Source organism: Brassica napus, unplaced genomic scaffold, assembly GCF_020379485.1.
Source record: "Brassica napus cultivar Da-Ae unplaced genomic scaffold, Da-Ae ScsIHWf_2457;HRSCAF=3173, whole genome shotgun sequence".
Lineage (NCBI taxonomy): Eukaryota > Viridiplantae > Streptophyta > Magnoliopsida > Brassicales > Brassicaceae > Brassica > Brassica napus.
Window position 1 is genome coordinate 1 of NW_026015787.1, and position 21,922 is coordinate 21,922.

At 37.8% G+C, this 21,922-nt stretch overlaps 1 non-coding gene and 2 pseudogenes across 1 annotated transcript; all 3 read right to left on the reverse strand.

The window, feature by feature from the left end:
• Positions 1-89: 89 nt before the first annotated feature.
• On the reverse strand, positions 90-3,075 carry LOC125601139 (annotated as a pseudogene).
• A 667-nt stretch (positions 3,076-3,742) lies between these two features.
• LOC125601140 lies at positions 3,743-8,636 on the reverse strand (annotated as a pseudogene).
• A 4,007-nt stretch (positions 8,637-12,643) lies between these two features.
• Positions 12,644-12,750, reverse strand: LOC125601141. Its single transcript, XR_007334078.1, has one exon. It is a non-coding gene; the product is annotated as a small nucleolar RNA R71 (small nucleolar RNA).
• Between the last annotated feature and the right edge of the window lie 9,172 nt (positions 12,751-21,922).

Genomic DNA, 21,922 nt, shown 5'->3' on the forward strand with positions numbered 1-21,922 from the left:
AACACTTGTGAGAGGCATGATTAAAAAGAAAGCTAACAAAATGTTCTTTTTTATACGAGCTAACGATATGTTCTCCCTTTACGTGAGCCTCAGTTAAGCCTACGTAGCCAAATGGAGTGAAGTATCATGTGAAACGCATCGTACCTCTTAGGTGGATCGTTGAGCTCGAATGTCTCCTCACGTACCTTAGATTACGTTTAAGACTTTGGTATTTCTCATCGGATATGGACGTTAGAATCTCCTTGAGCCTCGGAATCTCTGAGACGTCGACCTGTACAGAGAAAGTCTCCCAACGAAGGATATCACTGAAGGGCAAGACAAAGTTAACGGAGAGGATGACGGGGATGCACTCGGAGTAGATGGCTTCGATGAGTCTAGGGCTAGCTACCTCGTAGCCACTGGGACAGAAACAGAACTTCGAGCTTCTCATGAAGTCGTAGTAGTTCAAGTGTTTGGAAGGTATTCGAACACTGGCATGTCAGGGTCACGTTGTTTCCAGTGGTCTAAGAGAATGGGACGGACAGGACCGTGGACTCCACCTGCGAAGAAGGCGAGGTGTGGCCTTGGGGATGTCATGAGGATTTTGGAGAGGCGGAGTTGGGGATGAACTTCACCACCGTAGAGTTTGATCTCAGGGAGAGTCGCGTCTTTTGCGGGGTTAAACCCTTCTGATGAGTTAGCATTGCACATGACTCGGATTGATTTGTGGAAGAGATCTTCATTGGCTTTTGAAGTGAGAGGTCCCTGCATTAGACTAAACGATTAAAAAAAACAACCAATCTTGACACGCAAGCATGAATATATAAGAGTGTTAAAATTACCCAATCGTGGCACGCAAGCATGAAGTGATCAGCTCCACTGGTTCGGTTCCAGAAAGGGTGTTTACTAGATATCAATCTGACGTAGTCAGAAGCAAAAGTTCTGAGAGGTTCAGCGTCATAGTTATATTGGTACAAGTATGTGACCAGCCAAGTAACACTAAAGGGCAAGAAGTAAACATGGGCTTGGTCAGGGTCGTATGTACGGAACTTAGTCCTACTTTTCTCCATCTCCATAATGAATCTGCCTTCAACCGCGTACACGCTCTTGCAAGGTCCGTCGTGAACTAACGGTGGCTCGCCTTCTTCGTATACATACACCTTAAACCTCTTCTCCATCTCCAAGTAACTCCTGTTTAAAAAAAAAAAAAGATTTAGCATTTATTTTTGTGATATCTAGCCACTAATCTATTACTGCATGCGGCGGCTACTTGACACTTGGAACGCGCATTTGAAGTTAAACTTAAAAAAATAAAATTATATGTTGACTAAAGGTGTTTATGGACCACCATACAATTATTAAGCAGGTCATGCCATAAGTATAAAACTGTAACTGTAGTCTAAATTATAGCTGCTGAGCCGTAATTGGTAAAATGCCAAAATGTGGAAAGAAAGTGACATATAACAGACCTTAATCCGGTAGCAGAGTTAATTGCACCGCCTAAGTTTTGTATTAGCATATCCTATATAGTCTCAAATGAATTGAATTTTGCTTGTGAAAGGAGTTTCTTGAATCAGTGAGTGGGTTTCATCATGAATAATAAGTAATTTTAGTATATACTTTTTCAGAGACTATGATACAAAAACTAGTGGTGTCTATGAGTGTGTGAACTCTTTCGATACAAACAATAACCAAATTTAGAATTTTGAGTTTCATTGGTCCTTCCACACTCATATCGACTCTTAGCGTCACTTAGAAGAATTATTTTTAATAATTACTACGCCAAAGCCAGAAAAAATATTAGCCGTGTGCAAGAAAATGATCGTTAAAGCAAAGTTTTTAACTCAGAGTTTTGGAATCTTAAGACATCTTGAATCTAAAGTTTCTCTCTAATTTATATATTAACTCATGAAAAATAATAATAATTTAGTATAAAAAAAAATAATAATAATAATAAACTTACTGAGATAAAGCTGAGGGATTACGGTAGACTTGTGCGTTGGGAAGATCAACGCTGAACAATGTAGCGTTACGGTTAGAAGAAGCTGCTTCTCGTATCGAAGCTCTTGCTTTGCTTAGTCCTACTTCCACCGTTCTTCTCCGGTTTAGCTTCTTCTTCTTCTTCTCTCCGGTTTACTCTGTAACTGATTCCAACACACATTCACATGACTAAACCGGGCCGTAACGATAATTCGAATTTAACAAAAAAAAAAACTAAATGTTCCGATCATGATGATGATGATGAAGAAAGGCTTACAGTGTCGTTCCTCGATCTGACGGAGAGGATCTGCTGAGAGACGACATCACGAGAATCCACGGCTCTGTTCTCGTCTCCCGCATTGTAAAAGCTTCGTCGCAGCTCGCTTTCCGGGAAAGAGAACTCGAGTTTCTGAAGAGAGTAGTCGAAGAAGGAGATCGAGCAGCGAGAGATCGCGAATACGAGTGCGATTGATCCGATGCAGATCGATAAGAAATAGAGTCTCGTGTGTTGATGCTTATCCATTTTACTACTCTGTTCTCCGAAAGAGGAAGGAGATATAGTGCGTTTTGATTATTTTCCTTTCCCGGGAAAATCGAAAGAGAGAGAGAGATGAAGAAGAAGAGTGAGTGAGTGAGTCTCTCTCTCTCTCTCTCTCTCTACTTGTGACGAGATGAATAGGCGCGGAGAGAAGGAAGTTTGGTTTTGGTTGTTAATGGAGTTTTTTTTTTAAAGTGAGAGAATGTTTTGGGTTTTATTAATCATATTATACCAGTTTGCACCGTTTGAATCCACACGGTTCATCAAATGTGTTCTTATTAAAAAAGAAAAAAATGTGTTCTCATTCTTTTTAATTGGTTTCTCAGCATTCACTGTATAAAAGAGAAACATATATAAGGTGATATATTATACCTTTTTATAATTTTCTACTTGATTTCTTAGCATTTATTACCCTCTTTTATCCATCTGGGGAGAAACTTAAGAGAATTTACATTGGAATGGATTTAATTTCTATAAATCATTTCATAATTTCTTGTAAGTGTTGTTCAACTTTTTAATGTGGTTTTATCCTACATGTTATTGTTTAAGAATTTAATATGAAGCTTTAAGAAAAATATGAAGAACCTAAAGTGTCATTTGGAAATAATTTATTAAAAGCTTCGTAAAAACTTAAAAATCGTTGCAGTATGGTTTTAATAGTAACAAAACCAAATGAATATATATTATATATAAATTTTGATTACTATTAATTGAAGTGCGGTGTGGTTTGTATCGTCACTGTTTACCATTTAAAACTTTAATCTGAAATTTTTTAAATCTAGTCATTCGACTACACACCCTTCCATAAAACTTTTAGAAGAAAAGTAGAAAACAGTCTAAACAATAAAAAAATCGTAGAAAGTTACCATAGAATTAATGAAGTATTTATCTTTATCCTACAAGTACTGATCTTTATACTGAGAACATTTAAATATATATATATTTTTTTTTTTGGTTTTGTTAATTGAACAACAAAGTTTAAGAGTTGTGTGTATTGCACGTTTTATCTTTGTTTTCCTCGCATCACCGTTTTTCTCCCCCCACTAAATCTGTTTTTCCTATAAATTGTTGTTTTAAACGGCAGATGTGCTCTCATGAATAGCACACATGGCAGAGGGATGCACAGAGGATATATGATTTTTTACCCAAGATTAGTTACGTAAAGCGAAAGCTCCTTAGACATCACTGCGGATTGGTGTATTCATACAAAGTACTAATAAATATTTAAATGTATAAGCTGCTAGATAATGTGGAAATAACTCAATATAGTGGCTCTTATTTTTCCAATGATCCCTCGAGTTTTTATAAAGAAAAAAACATACAGTACTTGTTTTATTAGTCAAGGAAAAAGGAAGAATACTTGAGTACCTTTTATGTTTTATCATCATTCATCATATCATCATACAAACGATGCAACCTCATATCTCAGATTTTTACGCCGAGCTTCTCAAGAGCAGCCTTAATGCAGTCGCGGTCACATTGTTCCGCTTCGGTGATGTTGGGACTGTTAACTGGAGTCACGTCCTCTAGTGGGTAGCTTCTGTTGCCATGAAGCACACGTGCGGTTGCATCACTCGCTACACCTTTGACTATTACTGTTTTGTGCACTCCTCCAAGCAGCCCTTCGTAGTCCGTGTCTCCGCTGTCTCCCACGAAAACCACCATCTTCGATAAATCCACTCCCCACCTCACCAGCAAATACCTGAAGAAACCAGAGAGGTAAGTTCTTTGGTGTGGTGATCAGAATGAGAGAGGTTCTAGATCTTGAAATGCAAACTTCAACGCATAAATTAGCGTCTGAAGTCATCTATGTTTCTAGTAGATTCAGAAGATACCTGAGGGCCTGAGATCGTGAAGCAAGGACAGGGATTACGTTGAGCTTAGTTCCTCCTTTGCAGTATACTGCATTGCAACGCAAAGCCTGAACTCTCATCAACTTTCTCAGCTCCTTTACCGGAGGTACCTGCCAAGAGTATCATATGAAGCCAACCCACCACGTTAGGAATACCCAAGTTGAGCGAATACATATTGTATAATTATCGAGTTTCATTTTACCAGAGTCGGCTCTTTGACTTTGAAAGATAGGCAGTAGTTAGATGAGGAAGATTCATCTTCCGATAGAATCTCGCCATCATGTTGCCTCTTCTTCTTCTCGTGTACTGAACTGATCCAACGGACCAAAGTCTTTCTCAGGCTCTCTCCTCCCCACCTGTACTCTATGTGTGAATGGTAATCTGATTCTAGCGCATAAGGTAGTTTGGTCTTGTCTTCAGATGCAGAGGATGTGAAGTAGAGTTCACTTCCGCTGTTGCAGATCACGGCGTCAAAATCTTGAGGGTTTAAGCCTCCTGAAATAATTGTGGAATGAGTCTCGGATACGTTCATTGAGGTTGAGAGGATGAATCCTATCGAAGACCCGTTTCTTCCGCCCACATCAATAACTGTTTTAACCACTTCAAGAAGATCTGAGGCTTTGTCACAGTCCACGGAGATAACAAAGATATACTTCCGTCTTTTCAGAGTCGGAATCTTGCCACTTCCATAGACCTTGTCCGGCGATGTGCTCTTTGGCGCCAGTGTTGAAACAGCTTTCTCTATCTTCGCTTTTCTTTCACCAGAGTTCTCTTCAGCATCTAAATTGGTACTCTTACCTTCTCCTTTCTCTCCGTCTAAGGAAAGTTTTAGGTTCAGAGAGATATCATTGATGTCTCTGAGTGAATCACTAGGTGAATCAGGGTCAGAGTTTTCAAAATCAGTGCTCTGCCACTGAGGATGTCTTTGCTTGCACGCTGCTATGCGAGACAGGTAGGTCTTACAGTGCTCTGGCCAAGAAAATAGGTGTATGTTTTTTAGGCCGTTCTGTCTGCATCTTGTCCAGAGATTTTTGTCTGAAACCAGTTTCAGGAGAGCATCAGCTATAGCTTGCTGATCATGAGGGTCAACCAAAAGACCATTGTCAAGAACCTGTCAATTAGTTAGCCCATTTCATCAGAAGGTTAATTTCATGGAAGTATAGGATCACAAATGTAAAGTCATCTGTATTATCGGGAGATACAAACCCGGTTAATGTCGACGGGACCTCCATTTTTGTTGCAACAATGGGCAATCCATGAGCTCCTGCCTGTTAGACACATCGCTTGGTCAAAAGATAGAATGACAAAGAACAAGAGCACTTAAGAGAAAACAAAGACAGTTACCTCAATAAGAGTCAGTCCAAATGGTTCAATCACAGCTGGATTGATAAAAACTCCCTGAGAAAAATTATTTGAGATAAGATGGATGAACAAACTGCTTTAGAGTAACAGCTGCAGAAATACAAGTTAACATCCTATACGTTGAAATTTTTTATTGGCTGAATGGACTATGCAGTAAAGTTATACTTTCAGAACCCATATTACTATATCAGTTAAAAAAAGTTAAAAGGCACAACGAGGATAAATTGGGACAGAAATGAGCTATGAAGAGAAAAGTAACTGTAAGAACTGTATTTGAAATGAGTCTAGAACCTTACTTTTGTTTTGGCTCCTAAGCGGTAAATCTCTGGAACATCCGATTGTTTGTGATGCTTAGGCATTGCCACTTGACCATAAAGATCATACTTGTCGATCAGTTTCAGAATGGAAAGAAGCACCGAAGCATTGGTGCTAGACAATTCATTGATATCATCTCGGTTTCCCATTATCAAAGTCTACAATTAACAAACAAAAAAATGTGCAAAAGTGAAACACTGCCCATGAAAACTAAAAGCGGATCATAGACGTGCTTCAGTTGAGAAGATAAAGAAGAAAACCTACAAGGTTAGCAAGTTCCCTTAATGGACGACATTCTCCAAATGCTTTGACTAGAGTTACCAAGTTTTTCTTAGGGTCTGGCCGAGCAAGAGCGAGTATCATGGGCTTGCGTGGGTTAGAAAAGAAACGCATAATCTGCCAATGTGAAGAGTTTACAGTAAATATAAAGGTAGCACTGAAACAACTTGCAGGTAACACTGTCATCTAATATGTAAAAGAAAAATATTTACTGTTCAAAGATTACACTAACCTCAGACCAAATTGGCGGATCAGGAGATTGTGGATTTTCATCGTCTCTAGCTCCTTCCCCATCGTTATCCACATCATGCGGTACAATGTGATGAAATTCCATGCCTGGAGGAATCACCTACATTCAGACAACAAAGCTACCAATCAACACAAAGAAATGTTCAGAAACAGAAATCACCTGTAGCAGAGAGTAACTAAGAAGACAGGATAGAGATGATACTTACCACCATGCGAGGCATAAATCTGCCATGACAGCTCACACCCCTTTTCATCCTAGCTCTGAGTTTTCGCTCCAAAACTGGATCAAAACCATCATAAAGACGCCACTGCTCTTCAATCTCTTGCCTTGTGCTAGTTATAATAATCTCAGAGGCATCAAGGCATAGCTCCTCTGCCTCAATCCGCCTCATTATTTTGTAGTTAGAATTTATCTCTTCTTTCGGCCGGCCTTGTTTCAGGAGTTGCTCCAGCTTATCACGACCCAGAGAATGTCCGGTGAAAACCATCGGTACATTTAGAGCCCCCGAGAGAAGTGCGGTGGAATCTCCTGCATCCGCATAGTGCCCGTGAATAGCAACAGGCCAAACCGGTTTCCCACCACCGATATGCTCACTAAGAGCTTTGGACATCTGCATGACATGGCTAAGCGCCCTGTCAACAAACTCAGGGATATGAGGCCAGAGGAGCTCTTTCTCTACATATTTATCTTTTGGACCGAATGGTATACGGATTATATAAGCTCCACTACTCTCTCCATGCTCCTGATCTGTGTCTGATTCCAGAGGATTAAGCATCTCAGATGGTTCAGCGTAGCTCCAGTCAACATCCGGTGCTGATACCTGACGGGTCAGCAAATCAACCCGGTAGACTCCCGGCATTGATCCCAAAGCCCTTGCAAGCTCCACAACATACTTCACCTGTTTGCCAGAAAAATGTTAAATGCTGTGTGAAACGAATGACTAAACCATTGCAGAAAGCCAACCTGGCCACCGGTATCAGAGTCCCGACCAAGCTCCATGTTCTCACCTCGTATCAAACCATGAAGACTGCAAGAAGAGCTCCAATATTATTTGCTTCTATTGTGTTGAAAATCTCAATCAAGTAACATATATACCTTATTAAGACGATGTAAAGCTTCTTTTCTTTGTGCTGAGCAAACCAATTCTCAAACACATCAACAGAGCTGATCCGAGACATTCTCCCTTTGCTGCTATCAGTGGGAGTAAGAATCTCACCAGGCACGTCAGCTTTCTCTCCTTCCGATAAGTCCTCTGACATATCAGCAGTAGCCTCCAAGCGTGCTCTCTCTCGCAAGAGATGACGTTTCGCAGTACGCTTAGCATACTTCCCTGCAACCTAAGTGAAGAAAGAGTAAACACAATAATTATTCTTCTAACAATATCTCAAATTACTCTCAACACAATCCAAAGAAACAAATAATCAAAGATTGACAACAACTCTGATGATCAACCTGCTTCTTCTGGCGAGCGAGATTCCAAATCCTCCAGCAGAGATTCTCCAGCCTCGTGTTCCTCTCCTGCGGACTTCTCGTTGCAGCAGCCTGCGCAGAACCAATCCAACAATAAAGTAAAAAAAAAAATCAAAAGAGAGGGAGGGAGAGTGTGGTGTATACCTGAATCCAAGAGCGGTGGAGATCGGTCTCATCGAATCCAGTGATGACCTCCTCAACGAAATAACGAGTGGGACTGAAATGGCCACGCTCTCTCAGAAGCAGCGAGGATTTGGAGTCGCTGTATTTGGAATCGCCGATCCCCGGTTCCGCGGCGAGGATCGCCTCCAGGTAACTGTTCACCCAGTCGTTTCCCACCATTCTATCTGAACGAAGAATCAAAAATACTAGAGCCGATCCTGCAGAATATACTCGTCCGATCAGAATCAATTACACTTTTAGAATTCGAAAATGTTTATGCAGGTTACGAGGAAAGGAGATGGATCAAGCGATCGTAGGAGATGGAATTACAGAGGATATCGAGAGAGTCAGAGAGATCAGTTTTTTGGGAAGTGGAAGCTTCGAGTTTCCCCTACGCATGAGTGAGAAGCGGGAGGGGACGCGTGATTGGGGAGATGTATCTGGAGAAAGGCCAAAAGTTTTCTTTTTTACCTTCTTTTATACTCTTCTATTTTAAAAATTAAAAAAAAAAACAACAATTACGGCCTTTTGATTCTGGGCCGCATCTTACATTTTTGTCTTTTGGGGTTTAGCGTTTGCTAATTCCTAATTAGTAGTGCTCTTAGATATCTATTTTTTTTTCCTGTTGGGGTTTTGCCTTGATCTGTAACCCAAGTTTTAAGAGAAGTACAGTATAATTCAAGAGAGTGCAGCTAGGGTTAACAACTCTTTCGTACACTAAAAAGAGCTTATTTGTGAAATAACCAAAAAAAAAAGGGAAAACTGTTTTTTTAGAGCAAAAAAATAGTAACTATGTCCCTTTAGACTAATCTATATTTTGTGTCATATTTTCCTACAATACCCTTTAATATTTATGAAAATAATTCTAATAAATAGTTTTACAAACAAAAAAAATTTGAAAAAATAGTAACATTTGTTAAAATACATATATGAACTTAATGGTATATTTTCCAGTTATAAAAAAATTTAAAATTATAAATTTCAGATTATGTTCTAAAATAAGTAGAAATGACATTCTACGAAGTAGAAAACAAAATCTACTTTTTTCATTGAATCTACAATGTTTAGAATACGTGATCTACGTAAATAGGAGTATTCTACAAATATGTAGAATACACATTCCGCGCTTAACCTACCATTCTAAAATTCTTAGAAATCAAAATCTACACATTAATCTAATTCTAAAACATGTAGAAACCGACTTCTACAGATTTACTATAAATCTAAAACATGTAGAAATCAAATTCTAAACATTACTATAATTCTAAAAAACTGTAGAAACTGATTTCTACATATTAGTTGTATTCTACGGATAAGAAATCAGTTCCTAAAAATATGGAAACAAAATATTTGAGAATATTCACTTTTATATTTTTTTAAAAAATCGATTTTAAAAAAAAAAACGAAAAAGAACAAAAAAAAGCCACAAAAAAAACCTTGGCAACCTTCTTCGCCGTCTTCTATATTCCATTGATTGTTCACAAAATTTTCACATTATTTTTACCATGATTCATGTCTATGCTTCATGTGGTGTTTGGGAATTGGTTGTATCTTCAGGTTGGAGTTTTAATGTTGATAAAAAGAAAGGGGGAAGGTTACTTGCTTTGGAATTGAAGTCTTCTCCGGAAGAGTTACAGAAAAACGTTATAGAGGATTTTGGTTTTGAAGAAACAGATGCTGATTTGGAGTTGAGTTACCTTCCTATTGGATTGATCAATTCATCAAAATGTCCACCAGTGATCATTGGAAACTCAAGGCAAGTTCAAAATTTTCTAGGGTTTTGTAAGAAGCATCAGTCAACTCAATTGTGTGTCAGCTATAAAGCAAAGCAAGGAAATCCAAATAAGATCGACATTGATCTTAATAAGATGCCAACTGATGCAAGTACTAGTGAAGAGAACAAGCGAAATCTTTGTGACATTGGGACCGCTTCAAATATTGTTAAGGGGGCTAAGCATAACGAGAAGAGGAAAGGGAAGATGAAGCAAAGTGAAGTTGATGGAGATGATTATGATGCTGACAAGCATAACGAGAAGAAGAAAGGAAAAATGAAGCAAGACGAGGTTGAAGGAGATGATTATGATGCTGACAAGATCAATTCTGAAAAAGAAAACAGAGAAAAATTGGCAAAGAGTCAGGTGGTCGAATTGGTTAAGACGGGAGATCTTTTCCTCAACAAAACAGTTTTGAAAGCGAGGTTTGAGTTATGTGCAATGAAGCATAACTTTCACTACACAGTTACCAACTCCAATAAATCAGTTTGGTGTATTAGATGCGTGATATCTTGCATATTTACATTGTTTTATCCATTCATTCATAAACATTTTCATCATATAGATTAGGATTTAGACATGTTTAGGTTGCATTTTGCATACATATGTCTCTATCAGGTATTTGAGTACCACATGGAGTTTCTGGAGAATTTGGGTGCATTTGGAGCTCAAAAAGGAGTGTTTAGAGTGGTCATTGGGCGAGCAAGGCATGGAGCGACCAGTCCGGAGCGACACCACCAAGTCGCTCTGACCTCCCTATTGGAGCGACCTTACCAGAGCGACAGGGAGAAGTCGCTCGCGGTTTCATCACTCGGAGACGCGAGAACGAGCCCGGAGCGACCTCCCGGAGCGACAGCACGAAGTCGCTCGCATCTCACACCCCTCTCGGAGCGACCTCCCAAAGCGACACCCCGAGGTCGCTCGCGTCTCTATGGCGAGACGACACGAAGCGAAGCCTGGAGCGACCTCTCAGAGCGACCCACTGAGGTCGCTCCCGGAGGCCGGAGCGACTTGCCGGAGCGACATGCCGAGGTCGCTCCGCGCCTATTATCTGCTCGATTTCTAGTTTACTTAAGGGCCTTTTGGTCATTTCATTATGCACGTTTTACATTTCTAAAACCTATGTTTTAAACATCTTTTGTAGTCACCAGAGGCAGATTATCTTTTATCTTTTGATCTATTGAGAAATACACAAAAACTCTCTTGAGAAGTTCATCTCTTGATTTTGATTGTTATGTTCTTGTGTTGATTTCTTATCTATTTCTTTTACATGATTAATCTGAAATCCAATATGGGTTTAAGAGGAATCATGGAGATTAGTGAGTAATCACCTTTTGAATTCATGGGTTAGGGAGATTAAGGGTGATTAGGTTAGAGCTAGGATGTTTTAGTGTAGATCATTCATATTTCCTTGCTAGTAGAGTAATCATAATGCATCTTCTGAGTTGGCCACTCAGTTGTTGATCCTTAGGCATTTCTCACCCGAAAGGTGTTCGATGAAATGCCCGAGACAACTCTCCTAGGCTTTTAGTATACTTTGCCAAAGACATTTGTTGTTAAAGGTGCTAAGATAGCTAATAGACTTGTTAGTAATGATTGCTTTCATATTATTCAACCAAAGACATTTGATGTTTGAGATATGTTAGCAAATGAGCATTCATCTAGACATAGAGCTTGCTTAGAATTGTGTCTAGGCTTAAGGTTGATAGTTTGATTGATCATTTGCCATCCTTAGTTCGATACTTGATCACCCAAGGTCTAATCCCTATGCCCATGAGTTCTCTTTTCCCTTAGTCAAGAAAGTATCATTCTGTTATTGCTTTTTAGTTTTAGTCATAGCTTAAAACCCATCTAAATCATTGGTTGCACTTAGATTAAGTGAGTACTTGCATTCTCAGTGCTTTGATATCCCTCAGAACTGGTTCGACAATCTTCTATACTACAACATTTGTCTTAGGAGCCTTGAAAACTCCTAACATCAAATTGGCGCCGTTGCCAAATTCTGAGTAGATTTAAACATTGAGATTTAGTCACTTGCTTGAGACTAAGTCATTTTTATTTTCTTTTGTTACTGATTCTCTTTCTTCACCTCCCTTTAATCTACAGGTGTATGAACTTGAGGAGCAGGGGTCCATCAAACCTAGTTCCAAGAGCTGCAGACATCAGAGCTTTAGAGAGAGAGTGTGCTAGAAAGAGAAGAGAAGAAGAGCAACATGCTCACTTGCAGAGATTGGACACTGATATGGGAGACATACATCAGCATGATGCAGGCGTCAATGGCGCTAATAACAATGCTCCAGCAAACCAACAGCGAGCAGCTCGATCCATTGGCACTTACGACCGCCCCAACATTCATGGTCATAGATTGGGAATCCGAGCACCAGCTGTAGCAGCCAACAACTTTGAGATCAAATCAGGACTCCTCAACGTGATCGAGAACAACAAGTATCATGGCTTGGCTCTAGAGGATCCATTTGATCACTTGGACAGGTTCGACAGCTACTGTGGGTTGTCAAAAACCAATGGTGTTTCCGAAGATGCCTTAAAACTCAAGCTATTCCCTTTCTCTTTGGGGGATAAGGCACGTCAGTGGGAGAAGTCTCTACCCAGTGACTCCATCACCACTTGGGATGACTGCAAGAAAGCATTCTTGGAGAAGTTCTTCTCTACTTCAAGAACTGCTAAGCTGAGAAACGAGATTTCCAGCTTTCAACAGAAGAACTTGGAAGGCTTCAGTGAAGCCTGGGAGAGATTCAAGGGCTACCAAGCTCAATGCCCACACCATGGCTTTTCTAAGGAGAGCTTGCTGAGCACATTCTACCGTGGTGCTCTTCCTAAGTACAGAGCCAGACTGGATACAGCTAGCAATGGGTTTTTCTTGGGGAGAACTGAGGAGGATGCAGAAGAGCTGGTTGACAACATGGTAAAGAGTGATGCAGTCTACAGTGGAGACCACGACAGAGGCAGTAGAACAGATGATAAGCAGACGAGGAAAGAGATCAAAGCTTTGGAAGACAAGATGGACCTTCTCATTGCTGAAAAAGCCACCCAAGAGCAGCTGAAGTTTGTTGGTAACTCCAAGCAGGAAGATCCACTTGCTGTCAATGAGGTTGAGGGTTTGGAAGGTCAAGAAGAGTTGTGTTTCATTAACAACAATGGTAGCTGGTACAAAAAGGAGCCCAACTTTCAGTACAACAACTACCAACAGAAATCCTATCCAAACAACCAACAGAGTGGCTATCCGCCAAGAAACAACCAGCAAGGCAGCTATCAGCCTCAGCAAAACCCCTCGTCTGGTTCCTCTGCTCCTCAAGAGAGCAGCACTGATACCTTACTGAAACAAATCTTGGAGTCTCAGACTAGAAGTGAGAAGCATGTTGGTTATGAGTTGAAGAACCTTCATACCAAGATTGATGGGAGCTACAATGAGCTCAACAACAAATTCTCACACCTTGCTTCTACAGTCAGGAATTTAGAGAATCAGTTTGCTTCCATGAACACTCACCAGAATCGCCAGCAAGGATCTCTACCTGGAAAGTCTGACCAAAACCCCAAGGAGGCCAAAGCTATCACCCTTAGGAGTGGTAAGCAGTTACCTCCTAGAACCCTCACCAAGGATGCTGAGAAACTAGGTGAGGGGGTTGCCATCAACATAGATGATGAAGTGGTGATTGTTGATGAGAAGATCAATGACGAGATCTTGGAGAAGATAGTGGAAGCCAAAGGTAAAGGAAAGGTTGGGGAAGAGAAGAAGACAGTAAAGGATGGTGAAGTTGTTACTCCAGCAAGTGAAAGTTCTTTTGTTCCTCCTCCCTATGAACCCAAACTTCCATTCCCTGGTAGATTCAAGAAGCAGCTGCTAGAGAAGTACAAGGCTCTGTTTGAGAAGCAAATGAGTGAAGCTCAGGTTGCAATGCCCATCATCGATGCTTTCATGTTGATTCCTCAATACAACAAGTTCCTGAAAGATGTTGTAGCTGCAAAGAAGAAGGAGATGGAAGGCATGATGATTCTTACCCATGAGTGCAATGCCATCATCCAGAGGCTTGATGTTCCAGAGAAATTAGAGGATCCAGGAAGCTTCACACTACCTTGTGCTCTTGGACCTATGGTATTTGAGAAAAGTCTCTGCGATTTGGGAGCTAGTGTCAGCTTGATGCCTTTGTCTGTTGCAAAGAAGCTTGGATTCACTCAGTACAAGAAGTGTAGACTCTCTCTGGTGTTAGCTGATCGTTCAGTGAAGTACCCTGTGGGCATCTTAGAGGACCTCCCTGTGAAGATTGGAAGGTATGAGATACCTACAGATTTTGTGGTGCTTGAGATGGGTGAGGAGGCTCAAGATCCATTGATTCTAGGAAGGCCATTCTTAGCTACAGCAGGAGCTATTGTTAATGTGAAGGAGGGCACGATTGATCTCCATTTGGGTAAAGAGAACATCCTCCACTTTGACATCAAGGGGAAAATGAGGAAACCAACTGTGTTCGGGCAAGCCTTCTACATTGAAGAGATGGGCACTCCTGCTGATGAGCACCTTGAAGAGTTACCACCTGAGGACGACGAGGAGGGAGCATCTCCCTCTACTCATTCCCTATAGAAGGTAACCCACCACACTCCCTTGTATATACCATTTCATTTTTGCATATTAGTCTTCTTTTCGGTATCTCTCTCTACTTGACGACACAGAGACTGTGTAACTCAAGTTTGGGGGAGGTACCAAGTATTTGATCATGTTTGCTTTGATGTTGTTTCATTGAGTCATGCATGGCATACCTATTTGCATAGATAAAAAAAAAAAAATCAATCATTTAGTTTGCATCATTTGCATTTTTAGGAGAGTCTAGAGCATATAGGTTGCATTCACTTGCATTGGGAGCAATGATTTTGAATGCCTTGTAAAGAACACTACGTTGCACTTGACTAGCTTTTGCACCTCTCAAAAAGACTTGTATGTTTCGAGCCTTGAAAACTCTTCCTGAAACTTGTTGATTGCTGAAACTCAGTCTTTGAAGCCAACTACAACCTTATTTGAACTGAACGAACTTAATGCTTCTTGCTCATGGTCCCTTGTGTACTGAGTCATGGCTATACACACTTGAGTTGTCACATCTTTTATACCAATCTTTTTTGACAAACTCTAGTGGTAGACCACTCCCAAAACCTTTTCCTCCTTTTAAGCTTTCATTGTTTGATGAGTGAGGCCTTTTTCGGAAAGTCTTACATGTGCATAATGTTGAGAGTATCGGGAACGACAATGCTTGATCTTCATTCTTGCTAGATTGGACACTCTATTGTCTAGCTATAGGTGGGGGTGAGTGTTGTGATTATGATTTGGGAGAAATGAAAAAGGAAAAGAATAGACTCTTTGTGCTTAAGTGAATTGTTTTATTGGGACCAGTATAGAAGCCTCTAGCTCAAGTTTTGAAAAGTCTTGGCCCCCAGCCTAAAAAAAAAAAAAAAAAAAAAAGAGAAAAAGAAAAAAAAAAAAAAGAAAAAAAAAAAAAAAAAGAGAGAAAAAGAAAGAAAAGGGGGCTAGCAAAGTTGTTAGGAGCTAAGAAATGTTTTGAGGTTGTGAAAAAATCCCTTGTAGATTTCAAAGAGAAGGAGTTAAAGTTCTTAGGATCTTTTGGTGAGAGATGTGAGTTGGGTTTGACATTGGGAAATGATTGTGAGATTTGTATGTTTGAGAAAAAGGTAGAACAATGGAGATTGAGCATTGTATGCATGAGTTGGTCCCTTTCTTAGATATATTATGTGCAATGTCAAGGCTACTTGTTTTGAGAGTAAACCACCTTAAAGATCATATGTTTTGAACCTCTTGAATCACTTGAATAAAAGCCTTCCCTTACCCAACCAAATGACTTGGACCAACTGACCATTTGCAAGAATTCACCTGATGTTTTGTGCTTAATGAATGTGAGAGTTGGTTGATTTGAATGTGTGGATGCTTGATGATGAGTGTAAGAACAAAAAGAGTTAAGATAGGCCTAGAGAAGCTAGAGTGTAATAAGAGAGTGTGCTAGTTGTGTTTCTTTTGGCTATGTGCTCCCACCTTCAACCTCTCTCCCTATGAGTTCTAGAAAGTTCACTTGTGGACAAGTAAAAGAACAAGTTTGGGGGAGTTGATATCTTGCATATTTACATTGTTTTATCCATTCATTCATAAACATTTTCATCATATAGATTAGGATTTAGACATGTTTAGGTTGCATTTTGCATACATATGTCTCTATCAGGTATTTGAGTACCACATGGAGTTTCTGGAGACATTTGGGTGCATTTGGAGCTCAAAAAGGAGTGTTTAGAGTGGTCATTGGGCGAGCAAGGCATGGAGCGACCAGTCCGGAGCGACACCACCAAGTCGCTCTGACCTCCCTATTGGAGCGACCTTACCAGAGCGACAGGGAGAAGTCGCTCGCGGTTTCATCACTCGGAGACGCGAGAACGAGCCCGGAGCGACCTCCCGGAGCGACACCACGAAGTCGCTCGCATCTCACACCCCTCTCGGAGCGACCTCCCAAAGCGACACCCCGAGGTCGCTCGCGTCTCTATGGCGAGACGACACGAAGCGAAGCCTGGAGCGACCTCTCAGAGCGACCCACTGAGGTCGCTCCCGAAGGCCGGAGCGACTTGCCGGAGCGACATGCCGAGGTCGCTCCGCGCCTATTATCTGCTCGATTTCTAGTTTACTTAAGGGCCTTTTGGTCATTTCATTATGCACGTTTTACATTTCTAAAACCTATGTTTTAAACATCTTTTGTAGCCACCAGAGGCAGATTATCTTTTATCTTTTGATCTATTGAGAAATACACAAAAACTCTCTTGAGAAGTTCATCTCTTGATTTTGATTGTTATGTTCTTGTGTTGATTTCTTATCTATTTCTTTTACATGATTAATCTGAAATCCAATATGGGTTTAAGAGGAATCATGGAGATTAGTGAGTAATCACCTTTTGAATTCATGGGTTAGGGAGATTAAGGGTGATTAGGTTAGAGCTAGGATGTTTTAGTGTAGATCATTCATATTTCCTTGCTAGTAGAATAATCATAATGCATCTTCTGAGTTGGCCACTCAGTTGTTGATCCTTAGGCATTTCTCACCCGAAAGGTGTTCGATGAAATGCCCGAGACAACTCTCCTAGGCTTTTAGTATACTTTGCCAAAGACATTTGTTGTTAAAGGTGCTAAGATAGCTAATAGACTTGTTGGTAATGATTGCTTTCATATTATTCAACCAAAGACATTTGATGTTTGAGATGTGTTAGCAAATGAGCATTCATCTAGACATAGAGCTTGCTTAGAATTGTGTCTAGGCTTAAGGTTGATAGTTTGATTGATCATTTGCCATCTTTAGTTCGATACTTGATCACCCAAGGTCTAATCCCTATGCCCATGAGTTCTCTTTTCCCTTAGTCAAGAAAGTATCATTCTGTTATTGCTTTTTAGTTTTAGTCATAGCTTAAAACCCATCTAAATCATTGGTTGCACTTAGATTAAGTGAGTACTTGCATTCTCGGTGCTTTGATATCCCTCAGAACTGGTTCGACAATCTTCTATACTACAACATTTGTCTTAGGAGCCTTGAAAACTCCTAACATCAATGCGCTGATAAGATAAGGTGTGCTTTTGGGGTGCTCGAGCTGAGTGTTTGAAGGGCTCCACATATTTTATTATTAAGAAGTATGTCGGTGTACATTCCTGCGCACCTTCAAACAAAACCAGTGTCGGAAGGACATTTCTCCCCCTTTGTTCGTGAATGGGAAATTATGGGTTTCGTCCCAGAGAAATCGAGCTTAAAGAGTTGAAATCATGCTTGGTCGGTTCAAATCAAGTGGGAATCAACCCGGATATAATCATACAAAACCAAAAAAAATCGATTTGGGATTCTTTCCTGGGCACGGGATCGATCGATCTATCCTTACAGATCGGTCGATCTGTAAGGAATCGACCTTCGCCGATCGAGTGAAATGGACCAGGTCGATCAGTATATATTTCGCGTTTTTTTTGTTCTGAATAATGATCGGGATCGATCGATCCACTGTAACTTGTAAAGTGGGATCGATCGATCCCGCTTGTCGAACTCAATATTTATCTTTTTAAAAAAATTACAATTTTAAGGGCATTACTGCCATTTTTGAAAAAAAAAATAGTCTAATAGGACATAAACTAGTGTAGATTAGTCTAAAGGGACATAGTTACCATTTTTTTGCTCTAAAAAAACAGATTTCCCAAAAAAAAATTAGTTTTGTAGAAAGAGGGTAGAGAGAGATAGAAAGAGAAAAGCGTAGAGAGAATGTAATTTTGGTTAGTTAGTGAATTATAGTTTTTTGTTTGGTTAATGAGTGTACTTTCCATACTAATAACTAAGGGTTTAAAAGCATAAGAAACAGTTTCTTAACTTCTTATATATTAAAACAGAAGTCACAACCTTGATTCATGTGTGATTTTTTAAAAAATGGACCTAATGGACCTATTCATAGAAATTCATATTACATTTTAGTTCAAACTAATAATAAATTAATTTTTTAAAATATTTCAATCATAATATCTTTTCATTTTAAATATAAATATATTTATTTTAAAATTCTAACAAATCTGTTTAAAATTTTTTTTACAAGATCTTCATTTTCGAAATTATATTTAAATATTTTTGCTAATTTCGAAATTAGTTTAAAATATTATTATACATTAATATATTCAGTTATATAAAATTAAAAATAAAAAATCAATAATATTTTATTTATTATATAATCATAATCAATCATATTAAAATAAAATTATTATATTGAGCTAAATATAATAAAATTGTATTAAATTTATATATTTATTTATTTTATTTTCGTAATTATAAAATATTTATGTTCAAAAATAAAATCTAATATGTTGGTAAGATGGGTTAACATTATCAAACTATATAATACATGTATAAAATTTAACATGTATTTCTTTATAGTTAATAATATAAAATCTTTGTAACTACTTTAATCATAATATATTTTTATTTTAAATAAAATATATATTGATATATTATATTTTAAAAATTCTAATAAATCTGTGTAAAAAAATTGTAACAATAACTTAATGTATTTTAAGTTATCGTTTAAAAATGAAAATAAATAAAGTATATCCTATTTTATCTACTTTATAGTCATGATCATGTTAAAATATAATTATTATACTAAAATAAATATGATAAAATTATATTCAATTGGTAAATTTATAAATTTTATTTTCATAAATATAAATTATTTATTTAAAATATAATATGATGATAGAACAGCTTAAAATTAACAAACTATATAATACATATCTAAAAATTAACATATCTTAGACTTTTATATATACAATAATAAATTATCTAATATTGGTAAAAAGAAATCCAATTTTGAAAGACGGGTCAAAATTTAGCATAAATTAAATACAAAATAATTTTAAAATATATTTTCTGATTAATATGTTAATTTGCTTAATAACTAAATGCAAATACAATAAGATAAATATATAATAAGAAGTGGTAAATACATACAATTTAAACAATTAATTAATTATAACATGTAAATTATAAAATTATTGTATTTGAAATAGTTATATAAATATTTAAGTATATGATTAACATTAAAAATATATACCACTTATGTTCTAAAACAATAATTTATGTATAGAAAAGTGAAAACAAACACCCGTGAATCTAGTTTTAGTTAAAAATTAAGTAAATAGTTTTTTTTCAGTTCTGGAAAGTAATGCGTTTACGTACTCGGTGTATAAAGTTTGTAAGCAAAAAGTGTGGATCTCCTGATACTCTCTCTCGATAACCAAGGTAAGTTTTCTGATTATTTTATTATTTTTTATTTTTTATTCAGTTTAAAAAAAAAAAAGAGCCAATCGCGGATTCTCACGTGGCGATGGGATCCGCGCACAGTGAAGAATCTGTGGAAGATTAATCCTTAGCTAAGGATTAATTTGGCACATATTTTTAAATATAAAGAATCCCACAGATTATTATAATAAGTTTAATTTTGTTAAAAATCACCATTAGAGGTTGTCTTAAGTACTTACGTCTGCGCTTTTTCAGGTATCACGTCACACTTCTATTTTTAAACACCTATTACTTTGGATTTGAAACAATAGTCCAAAAAATAATACTAGAACAATGCAAATTTAAGATGCCATTCCTTCATAGTTCAATCTTTGTTCATGTGTTGGGGGAAAGCACAGAAAAACACATGTTTTCTTTAAGTAGAACGATAATCTCTCAATTAAGTAAAATAATAACACACAATGAAAAGAAGAAAAAAACTAATGAAACAAAACAAACTCGAGATGAGAAACCCTAATAGCAAAAGTGATATATAATCAATCAATCATTGGGTGGGTTTTGGTTGATGAGCGAGACCAAGCTCGTCGTCATATTGCACTTCCTGTCCACTTGCACGGGATTCAAGACCTACTCGACGACTCTTCGTGATCGTTATGCAGTCGTATATCATATATATAACTAATATAGAGCATATAACGCTGATGGAGACGATGAAGACGATCAGTCCGGGTTCCATGATCAACAACAAACTGGGGATCTAATGCTTTATTGATTGTTTCTCGTCTGGTGTGTCTTTCCCATCAACCTGATTTGTATTTATAACCCACTGGGATGCTTTATTTAAATAACATTAGGTTAGGATTTTGTTTTATTTTTATATATTAGATAAAGATGTTAGGGTGAGGATTTATAATTTTGATTACGATTAAGATTAGGGCTCCTTGTAACTTATACGTGTTAATTTAAAAGCCCAATGTCCAACAATTTTCTCCTGATACATCTTTTTATAGATGGGCTTTTCACTACCGTGATCCGTTGGAGTTTCCACAACACACATATCCAATAAAAATAAATAAATCCAAAAATGTTCCTTCAAGAAGTATACGTGTTGATTTAAACAAATGTTTTGATCGTGAACTTCTTAATAAACCAAAAGGTCCAAAAAAAGTTAATTAACTATCAAATAAAAAGTATTTTTGATGCCAAAAAAAAAAAAAACTATCAAATAAAAAGATGTCAAGTCTTTTATTATAAGATGTATGACATAGTCACATAGGTGATTGAAATGTTTAAACCTGATCATAAATATTTGTACGCAGGTCATACATACGCAAGAGTTGTAACTTATAACTTTCTAAGGATAAAACCTTAAAAGTAATGCCTCCAAAACATGGAAAAAAAAACGTTACGTTCAAAGGATTTGACACTTGGTGGTGAAAATGGTAACCATAATAAAATCAATAAACCTTATCTCTTTGTGGCCTCACCGGACATCACATGTGGTGTCATAGAACTCTTGTGGTTTGTGGGTCATCATGGGTCATGGCTCCTTTCACATCCCAACGCCTATTTTCCGTCACTAAAACCTAATTGATTTTGTGTTTTGCTTTGTTTTTCGTTTGGACAAATTAAAGTGCATGAATGTATGTAAATAGCAAAAACTTATCGCCTGACATCATTATCAACGACATTATCCGAACATATATATTATTCGGTTGCTTTTATCCTTTATTTTACCTTGGGTATGGACAAAGGTGTGCCTACAGTGTATTGAAAAAGGCATTCGCCTCGGGCCCCCGATTAATATGACTATTTTTAGGGCTCCAAAATTTAATATAATTTTAAGTCTAGTGGTTTAGACGTATTTAAGAAAAAAACATTTCTACGAAAATTAATTAATTAATTTTCTGAATTCATGTATTTTTTCTATATAACATATTTACGTTATAAACTTATTTTTTACAGTATTAGACTTGTATATTTGGTGAAAATAATATATCATATTAAAAAATTATTTTCATTACGGTTGTAAATAAGTTTATTTTTAGAACTTGTCTTGGGCCCCTAAAACTCTTCGCACGGCACTGGGTATGGACACCCATTATCAAATTTAAACTCGGATAGTTGAACGTTAACAAAAATCTGATA